Source organism: Euphorbia lathyris, chromosome 7 (assembly GCF_963576675.1).
Source record: "Euphorbia lathyris chromosome 7, ddEupLath1.1, whole genome shotgun sequence".
Lineage (NCBI taxonomy): Eukaryota > Viridiplantae > Streptophyta > Magnoliopsida > Malpighiales > Euphorbiaceae > Euphorbia > Euphorbia lathyris.
Genome location: NC_088916.1, coordinates 82,111,586 through 82,122,766, shown reverse-complemented (window position 1 = coordinate 82,122,766; position 11,181 = coordinate 82,111,586). Strand labels below are relative to the sequence as shown.

Below are 11,181 nucleotides of genomic sequence, written 5' to 3'. Positions count from 1 at the left end.
TAAACCTATCAATTTTGTGCGATAAGGTAGAAAATTGGGCTTGCAACATCGCTACTGGATCAAGGTTCACTATACCTTTAACTGATGATGTTGTTGAGGATGATGGTTTCGCTGATGGTAGGTGTCCACGTTCCGCGAGCCACATACTGCGGTTGATTGCCATCTCCTCCAAAAGTTCTCTTGCTTGGGCAGATGTTTTCTTCATGAATAACCCTCCAGACATAGCGTCCAATGAACCTCTAGTTGTAGGATTTAGTCCATTATAAAATGTTTGCATTAAAAGTTCAGCGGGCAATTGGTGGTGTGGGCATAAACGTTGAAGTTCTTTAAAATGTTCCCAAGCCTCATATAGAGTTTCACTATCATTTTGAGAAAAAGACGTTAACTCTTTAATGACTCTTGCGGTTTTTGCTAAAGGAAATTTTTTTGATAAAAATGCTTGGGCTAATTGCTCCCAAGTCTCAATTGATGCGGCTGGCATAGAAGTTAACCATTCTTTGGCTCGATCCTTCAAAGTAAAAGGAAAAAGGCGAAGATTGATTGCTTCTGCAGTCACATTTGGTATTTTAAAAGTGTCGCAAATTTCTAAGAAATTTGTCAAATGGGTATTAGGATTTTCGTTAGGTAACCCGTAAAACGTTACATTATTTTGCAACATATTAAGCAACGCAGACTTAATTTCAAATTGGTTTGCATTAATTTGGGGTCTAACTATACTGTTTGTTACACCGGCCACTCCTGGCCTAGCGTAATCCATAAGTGTGGCCATAACTTCTGGCTCGGTAATTTTAGTTTTTATTGGGGTTTTGCTTTTCTTTTTCTTTTCTTTCTTGTTCTTTTTAAGAGTTCTTTCAATTTCTGGGTCAATAGGATCTGGTGACGTGCCTGAACTTCGAGAACTGCGCATGAACTTGAAATTTTGCACGAACCGAAACTACCTACAAAACAGAATTTGAAAAATAAATATGTTAATAATTAAAAATAAATAAAATGTAAAAGTTTGAATAAGTATGAATAAACCTAGATTCGTAATAAAACACGAAAAATTTAAAATTTTGTCAAAAATTTTGGCATTCCCCGGCAACGGCGCCAAAAACTTGTTGAGCGATTTCCGCAAGTGCACGGTATACGCTTGTAGTAATAAAAGATATCGATCCCACAGGGAACGTTTTTCAACAAAACTTATTTATAATCGGTTAAATTTACTTTAAAGGTTTATAATATGAAAATCGTTTAATCGGTTTTGGTTTTGAAATTGCTAGAATGAGAATTAGATTAGAATATGAAGATGTTAGAAAATATCTGATTTAAGAATGAATTTGCAAAACAGGAACGTTTTAGTACTTTAGAAAAGTAAACAAGTATATTTGTTTGCATTAAGCAAAGAAAACAACTTTAAACTTTGTACGAATTATAAAGATGAAATAAATGACGGAACCTCTAATTAATAGGCTTTGAACGCGACAAAACCCTTATCCGGGATAATTGCCCTTAACCAAATTAAAACTCTACCGAGATAATAATTTGCCTAAGTGTTCAACAAAGTTTCCTTGTAAAGATTTTGAATTAAACTACGTTTTAATGAAAACACCAGCAGTCACTTTAGTGGATTGGTTACCATAAGTGCTGCATAAAAATCTATCGAATAGAACAGACTTTATTAGATGAAATATAAATTGATACAAGTTTACAGAGAACATGGAGCATTGAATTCTTCGACGGCGTGCAAGTGAACGGGTTGTCAATCCTTTCCTTGGGTTTCGTTAGAGTTTGTCAGGCTCAGGGGCGAATCCTCTACTCAATCTTCTCGTTGAATCTTCGTAATAGAGACTGGGTCGGTCCACTACCAAAATGTAAACTAAACTGGAACAATGTCTAAACGCTACTGAATTTGTTATTATTTTGTAAACAATGTGTGTACATCATATTGCTTTTGAACAGAATCGAAATCTAACTTCTGAATCATTTGATTCAGAATTTCTGCATAAATTTTACACTAATCTCTTTCTTCTACACGTATAACACACTATATTTCAACTCTCCATCAACTCTTTATTTATAGATGTTGAAGAGTCTTGATTGAAGTGTCGTGTCCGTTGTGAAGGATCGTGTCCGCTGCGAAAGGACGTCTTTATCCACCCGAACGATCGCGTTTCATCGAAAACAAAAGTGTGTAACTAGGCCTCTAAAATCTCCTGCTCGTACCGAGAATATTAAATTCTCTACCGAGAATGGGGGAGCATCAATTGTACTTCAGACGAAGGGAAGGAGAGGCTGAGGGACGCGTGTCGCGACCGTGAATAGTGGGGGCCACGGTCGCGGCACGGAGCATTTTTCACTTCTTCGCTCTCGTTTCTGTCCTCGACTTGGCGTTATTAATTTTCGTCGTCTTCGACTCCTTTTGTAGGGCTTTTCTTCTATTTTTGAGCTCTTTTTACTCCTATTTGGATTTTACCAAATATTTATGTACCTTGCATGAAAGAAACATATTCGAGAGTAAAAGCTTTCTAAATGGTTATAAATATCATAAATTCGTGGCAATATTGATGTAATTATTGATGATATTTTAGGTATATTTTGGGCTTAACAATATACAAAAGCAAAAGAAACAGAGAAAGAAAATATAGAAGGAAAATAGCTTGCATACCCATGTTTGAAAAGATTGAGAGCTTGATTCCGAATGCTTCTTGAGTTTTGGAGACAGAAAATGGTAGAAACAAAAATAACAAAAGAGGAAGAAGAGTTGTAGATTGATTAAGATGGAGAGAGTTCCTAGGCAATTCAAATTCTAAAAATCCTGCAGGATTCTCTCTCTATTATCTTGATAATATAAAAAAAAAAAAGAGAAAAAGATATTTAATAAAACTTCTTTTATGCATAAATTTATTTTTGTTAATTCATTTATGCACAAAAGAGGGGGGAAATTGTTGGTCCAAAATAAATAAATTTTATTTTATATATATATAATGCTTGTTTGTCAATTTTAGGATATAGTTTTCATTGTATCTAGAAAATAATAATGATAAAATAAAAATAATAAATACATTCGTAAATTCATCCCAAATACGCGAGGCGTACATCTTCATACGCGGGGCGTACTCCACACATCCAAAGGCGTTTCAGGATAAGGAGCACGTTTACGCGGGGCGTGCATTTCCATACGCAGGGCGTATACTGCGCATCCGAAGACGTTCCACTTCAGAGACTCGTTTACGCGGGACGTACCCTTCCATACGCCACGCGTAAACGTCATTGACAGAACGCGCAAGCTTTAGAAGCCCTGATACGCAGGGCATAACCGACCTTACGCGGGGCGTATCCTCTCTTCCGGCAGCAGTTGGAAGCAGTCAACAGCAGTTAGTGGGAGTTGAAGAAGTTAAGTTAGTTGGTGATGTGGCAAGTTAGTGGGAGAGAATTTCAAGGGGTAGTTGGTGAATAATTACCAAAATGACACTGAATAATTACCAAAATACCACTCCAAAATACTATAAATAGACCCTCTCCCCTTCATAAAAAATCACTCAATCCAACACAATAAAACCCCTTCCTAAGGTCCCTTCCAATGCTCTCTAGTTCTTAGTTCTAGTTCTTAGTTCTTAAGTCCCTTTGTTCTTTGTTCTTAGTTCTTCAAGTTCTTTCTTTCGTTCTTCGTTTTTCTTAGCTTCGATTCCTCTTTTAGCTCTTCTTTAGCTCCAATTAAAGTTCCAATAGCCTCTTTCCAAGTTTTTCTAATTCAATTTAGTATTCCAAGTCTTTAATTTGCTCAATTCCTAGCTAGAGCTCTGTTTTCAAATCGATTTTCCAGATTCGTCCAATTACTTTCAAAGCCCGATTGCGTCTATTTAAAGTCATTTTTTGCTTTCAATCCCTTCGACAAAGTTGTTCCTGGCGTCTTGAAGTTCAATCTAGTATATTTATTTGCCCAATTCCGTGCCCAGAAACTCTATTTACAAGCCAATCTGTCCAGCCCAAATCCTTTTAGACATTCTGTTTCCAGAATTTTCCAGATTCGTCCAGTTATTTTCAACTCCCAATTTTGTCTACTTAGCATCCGTTTTAGCCTTCAATCCCTTATAGAAGTTTGTTCCTGACCTCCTGAAGTTAAATTTAGCCTATTTACTCGTCCAATTCCGTATTCTTAAGCATCCAAACGAGCCTCCCGAAGTTGAGGGTTAAATCTGCCCCATTTGCCTACTAACGTTTTGCCATTGCCAAGATCACATACCGTACGGGCCCGACCGGTTGCAGCTCTCCAAGGACCTCGCACCGACACCAAAATTCAACATCAATCCGAGATAGCTATTGTGGCTCCGAGTTTGTTGTTGAATTCCAATTTATTTTAATTGCATTTCAATTCCTTGTATTTGATTTGTTCTTCCAGTTCAATTGAATTAGCTCTATGTTTAGTATAGAAGTTCTTCAATTGTAATTCATTTTCAATTTCATGCTTACCTCAAACACATGTATTCAAACCTTGATTTACATCAATAAAATACCGATTTTTCACCAAATCTCGTGTTAATTTCGCACCTTCAATTTCTTTACTTTTCCCGTCTTCAATCTATACGCTTAGCTTAAATAAAAACAATTTATCTCGCAAAGTTTCTATAACGGCGCGAGAGACCCAAGAGGGACTTTTTCAATCCTTGCGTCCCTCGCCAATCGTTTCGTTTAGAATTAAAGTTTTGGCGCGCAAATTCCATAAACTTAACCATTTTAATTGAGAGGTAATCTTCTCTAGCACGCCCGCACCCTAACCACACGTGACAAGGTTGAAAATTAGCATATTCGCAAAATATCGCTAACAGAAATAATTAAGTTTTATGATATAAGTATTCCAGATATTTAAAGGATCACAAGTATAATTAACTCCTAAAGTCGGGATAAAGGAAGAAATATGCTTGGTGCAATAAATTTAACTAATGAAATATATATATATACTATTTCAATGAGAACTAATCAACGTAAATTTATAATTATTATATTTTCATTGGTAACGTATAATGGACCTAGAGAGTGTATTAGAGTTTTTCTCTCTGAGCAGTGAATCAAATTATAATAAAATTAAAAGATATATTTTTGGACATCTGTTGGTCCAAAATAAATAAATTTTATTTTATGTATATAGAAAGCTTGAGTTTAATTTTAGAGTATAGTTTATATTCTTCTAGAAAAATAATAATGGTAAAATAAAAATAAAAATACATATGTAAACTAACCTCCAACCGATGAGCACGTCTTGCACCACGCGGGGCATAACTCTAACACGCGAAGCGTATTAGCCAGCCCGCGAGGCGTGGAGGAAGCTACTTCCGAAGGACAGCTCGGGAGCTCAACCACGCGGGGCGTGTATTTCCATACGCGGGGCGTATACCACACATCTGAAGGCGTATCGCTTCAGAGACTCCTTTACGCGGGGCGTGTCTTCCTATACACCACGCGTAAAGCGCATCAACAAGGTGTTCCAAGATCAGAAGCACAAACACGCAGGGCGGTCTTCTCTTACGCAGGACGTACCTTCCTACACGGGACGTGACACCAAAGGCGCCATGCGTAGATACCATCAACGAAACGCACAAGGTTCAAGACCTCCAACAGGTAGGGCATGCCCGGACATACGCGGGGCGTGCTATCTCTCTCGGCAGCAGTTGGAAGCAGTCAACAGCAGTTAGTGGAAGTTGAAGAAGTTAAGTTAGTTGATGATGTGGCAAGTTAGTGGGAGAGAGTTTCAAGGGATAGTTGGTGAATAATTACCAAAATGCCACTGAATAATTACCAAAATGCCACTCCAAAAAACTATAAATAGACCCCCTCTCCTTCATAAAAAAAACACACTCAACACACACAAAAACCCCTTCGTAAGGTCCCTTCCAATGCTCTCTAGTTCTTAGTTTTAAGTTCTTAGTTCTTTTGCTCTTAGTTCTTCAAGTTGTTCCTTTTGTTCTTCATTTTTTCCTAGCTTCAATTCCTTCTTTAGCTTACCTTTAGCCTCAATTTAGTTCCAATAGCCTCTTTCCAAGTTTTTTCAAATCAATTTAGCATTCCCAAGTCTTTAATTTACTCAATTCATAGCTAGAATTCTGTTTTCAAATTAATTTTCCAGATTCGTCCAACTGCTTTCAAAGCCTGATTTTGTCCATTTAAAGTCATTTTTTTCTTCCAATCCCTTCAACAAAGTTGTTCCTGACGTCCTGAAGTTCGATCTAGTGTATTTATTTTCCCAATTCCGTGCTCAGAAACTATATTTACAAGCCGATCTTTACAGCCCAAATCGTTTTAGATATTCTGTTTCCAGATTTTTCCAGATTCGACCAGTTATTTTCAACTCTCAATTTCGTCCATTTAGAGTCCGTTTTAGCCTTCGATCTCTTATAGAAGTTTGTTCCTGACCTCCCGAAGTTAAATTTAGCCTATTTAATCGTCCAATTCCGTGTCCTTAAGCACTCAAACAAGCCCACCAAAATCAAAGGTTAAATCTGCCCCATTTGCCTACCACACGTTCTGACATTGCCAAGATCGTATACCATACGGGCCCGACCGACCACAGTGCTCCGAGAATTCCAAGCCGACACCAAAGTTCAACTTCCAGCCGAGATAGCTATTGTGGCTCCGAGTTTGTCGTTGAATTTCAATTTATTTTAATTGCATTTCAATTCTTTGTATTGATTTGTCTTTTCCCAATTCAATTGATTGTCTATATGTTTAGTATAGAAAATTTTCAATTGTAATTCTTTATCCAATTTCATGCTTGTTGAACATATGTATTCAAACCTTGATTTATATCAATAAAATACCAATTTTCCCAAATCTCGTGTCAATTTCGCACTTTAATTTCCTTTATTTGTCCGTCTTTAATTTATCCACATTAGCTTAAATAAAAATCATTTATCTCGCAAAGTTTCTATAATGGCGCGAGAGACCCAAGAGGGATTTTTTCAATCCTTGCGTCCCTCGCCAATCGCCTCGTTTAGATTTCAAGTTTTGGCGCGCAAATTCTATAAACTTAACCATTTTAATTGAGAAATAATCTTCTCTGGCACGCCCGCACCCTAACCACACGTGACAAGGTTGAAATTAGCATATTTCGAAAATATTGCTAACAATTTTTGGCACGCCCAGTGGGACCTTTGTTTTTTTTAGCTACCAAAAATTGTGTCTATACTCGTTTTTTACGTTCTTAATTTTTTCCACACTCATTATCCCACTTTACTTTACCAAAACTTATTAGCTAACGCTAACAATTTTTGGCACGCCCAGTGGGACCTATATTTTTTATTTAGGCTTAACCAAAAATTTAAATACCAGTTTTCTACGTACATATTTTTTGTATTTTCAATTAAGCTTTGTGTTCATTCTTTGCTTCATCAGTGCTTTAACCAATATTTATTTATTTATTTTTCTTGCTTAATTCCAGCTTTCCAATTTAGTTTATTATTATTCCATGCTCTTACTTTATGCAATTTTATTCGCTTTATTTTCATAATAAATTTGATTTAATCATTTTTTCTATTATCCACGGAGGATGCCTCTGAATATCAATAGGTGCATAACAATTAAGCCATGACGAGGACAGCATATAAAGATACAAGGGATGCTACGATACCAGTGTATTTTGGTGGCTTCAATCGAGATCGCCATTTTACAATAAATACAACAGTACCATGGGTCCATTGGTACACCGTTTTTAGGTGCTACACTGATGGCTATATTCAATATATTCATAGTGATGAACGTGATATCGACTGTGAGTGTTGTGCTTATGTTCAAACCGCGTCATTCTATGATGATCAATATGGTTGCTACGTGGAGCAAGTCCAGGAGTCCCATAAAAATCCACATGGTCCTGATTATATTGAAGTATGGGAGCATCTACGGATGAGTAATCCTCATTACCGAAATAATTATATTTGCAATTATAGGGATGAAAACCTCCATTTTCGTCGTCCGTGTCGGCAATCTTGCTTTGAAAGAAGTACGGTCATGGCTCCAATCGAGCATAAGACATATGAAAATGTTGTGTGCTCTAATATGAGTTATGACCAAAATTCTTTCAAGGATTCTAGTCGTGTGGCAGAGGTGGAAGCAGTCCAAGTTGTTGAGGATGATGGAGAAATCGAATCATTACTTATGGAGGAGAACCGATCAATAGACGATGCATATCAACAATCTTTGGATCAACTCGAGAAACAGAGGGCTAATATAGCAGCTTCTCTCAGAGTCTACATTGAAGGCCGTATCAGGGCCATCCAAGATGAAGTACTTCATCACTTAGAAGCATTTTCCACACGCCCGACTCTTCCAGAAACGAAGCTTCCTAACAGTGAGGCAGCGATAGAAAGTCAATAGGATGGAGACGATCCATATGACTATGATTCTACGTCCATGCAAGAGGATGACACCGCTTCCAATGATCTTGATTCGGGGGGCATCCATGAAACTCCTATAGAAATTCAAGAAGAAGAAGGAGATGTTCTTAGGAGCTATAACTCATAATCCAATGAAGTGGATGATGTCGTGTCTAGTGATCTTGATTCGGGGGGCAGTAAAGAGGAAGCAACTCAACAAGAACCCACTCTAGAAGTACTGCCCATATATGCAAATCCCCAAAGGTCAATGGGATTTTTATGGAGCCTCGACATGAACGAGAAGGAAGTTGTGCAAACCAAAGACGAGGATGAAGATGTATCTCATGACCTCAATTCAGGTTCCAACCAGGAGGATGATGACCTATCAGATACTCCGAACTCGAAGGGCTTCCACGAAACTACTATAGAAATTCAAAAAGAAGAACGAGATGTTTCTAGGAGCTACGTTTCAGAATCCAGCGAAGAGGATGATGTCGTGTCTAGTGATCTTGATTCGGGGGGCAGTAAAGAGGAAGCAATTCAACAAGAACCCACTCTAGAAGTATTGCCCATAGATGCAAATCCCCCAAAGTCAATAGAATTTCCAGGGAGTCCTGACGTGAATAAGAAGATGGTTGTACAAGCCCAGAAAGAGGAGGAAAATACATCTCATAACCTCAATTCAGATTTCAGTCAGGAAGGTGATGACCCATCAAGCACTTCTAACTCGGAGGGTATCCACGAAGGACCTGTAGGAATTCACGAAGATGAGGAAGACGTTTTTTGGAGCTATGATTCAGGATCCAGTCAAGACGATGAGGTATCCAACCCGAGGGACATCCAACCGGAAGAGGTTCAACAAGAATTTGTTCTAGAAGAATCTCTCATCCTTGTGAAGTCTTTAAAATCAGAAGATTTTATGAAAAGTTGTGATATCGAAGAAGAAGTGGCTTCAGAAACACATGAAGAAGTTTTCTATGATTGTAATTCGCAACTCAGTCATGATGAAGAAAACTTCTATGATCGTGGTTTGGGGGGCAGTCAAGATCAAGAGATTAATCGAGAATCCACCCCAGAAATACCTCTAATGATTCTTCCAGCAACTCATATTTTTCCAAAGCCTATGATCACTATGAAGTTGGTTAACTCGAGTAGAAGATCAAGTTTGCAATCCATGATTCTACTTGTCATCAGTCTACTTCAGTTGTCCTACCATCCAGACAAGTCACAAGGTTTTTACTTCTTAACCGTGTTTATTCATTTAGACTCTAGTTTACAAATACTTTTTATTATGCAGAAAGAGAATCATGAAAATAAGAGTCTAGACATGGAAACTCATATCCCTCTTGTAGAGATGTTACTGAGCATTTTATTATATGATGAGATAACATAATGTTGTACTTACAACATAGCCCATAAGACCATTTATGGTCAAAATAAGTTGGCGTTTTTGCCAGCACAAAATAAATAGAAAATGAAAAAATATTTCAGTTTTCAAAATAAATTATTTATGTTCATGCTTCCATGTGGTTCATATTTTCTACTTTTGTTTTCGCATCTTCTTCATTTGCTTCAAACTCTAACTCACAAACCAGAACACTCAATCATTACCATTTCTAAATCGTACTTGTTATCTGTTAGTTGATTCCGGTTAATTAAAATACCCAGAACCAAGCTTTTGGTAATTATTGATCTCAAAATCATAATTTCCATCAAACAACTGTTCTGGTTGGCCTTTTTTTTCCAAAATTGATTTCATCCGCCATAAACCACCTTTTCCTGCAAAACCAATCTCAATCTCTTCGTTGATATGCAAGTTATAACTCTCAACTTTTATTTTGTTCAAAACGATTTCCTATAACCTCATTCTCACTCGAAATCTCCCCATTGTCATTTGATTTTTCTTACATCAGATAACCTGTGTATTTATTTTCCAATTAATTAGCAAAATTTCATTTGAGTCCTTCAAATTTTAAAATGATTCCGACACGTCCAATTTCTCCAATGCGACAAATTCCAATCTGATTATTCTAGAAGTCCATTTAGCTTAGATAAACATTATCCACTCCTCAATTCGAGCCAGTTGTGTCCAGATTAATCATTATTATAGCTTCAAGTTATTTTTCATTATTACGAGCCATTCTCTTGTTGCAAACCATTTCCATATCATTTTCAAAAGCAATCCGTGATTCTAAAGTACCAATTATCTCAGAACCAAGCTTTTGGTATTTATTTGATCTCAAAATCAAATTTAATCCCATCAAACAACTGTTCTGAACAACTATTTCCTTAAATTTATTCTGACCAATAAGACCATTCATCGGTCACGAGGTCAAGTTTGTTATTGTTTATTATTTTTGCACAATTATCTCGATTAATTTCGGCATACATATTGCTTTGTTTTGTTCGTTTAAATTACGTTTTCAAGTTGTAATTTTCCTGCTTTATTTTTCAATTTTCCCAAAAAAAAAAGTAAAAAAAAAAATCCTAAATACATTCTTTTGTGTACAAATTTTCAATCCTAGTCAATTTATACACAAAAGAGGGGGGAAATTGTTGGCCCAAAATAATTTTATTTTATGTATATAGAAAGCTTGGTTTTAATTTGATACGGATTGAAAGCGAGAAATGAAGGTTTTAGTCGTAAACCAACAAAGATGTTCGTCTCAAGCTTAACTTGAAGGAGTGAATCCCGATAACAATGTATAAACCTTAACTCTCAAAGAGAAATGATATTTGATTGATAAAAGTTCCATATCCTTACAAAATGAGGGTTTAAATACAACCTCTAAAAGATAAGCAAAGGACAGGGACTATCCCTACTAGGGTTACAATA

The 11,181-nt window shown here is 36.7% G+C and overlaps 1 non-coding gene across 1 annotated transcript; it reads left to right on the top strand.

The window, feature by feature from the left end:
* The first annotated feature begins 293 nt into the window (after window positions 1-293).
* Window positions 294-400, top strand: LOC136201698 (small nucleolar RNA R71). Its single transcript, XR_010674041.1, has one exon. It is a non-coding gene; the product is annotated as a small nucleolar RNA R71 (small nucleolar RNA).
* Window positions 401-11,181: the final 10,781 nt, after the last annotated feature.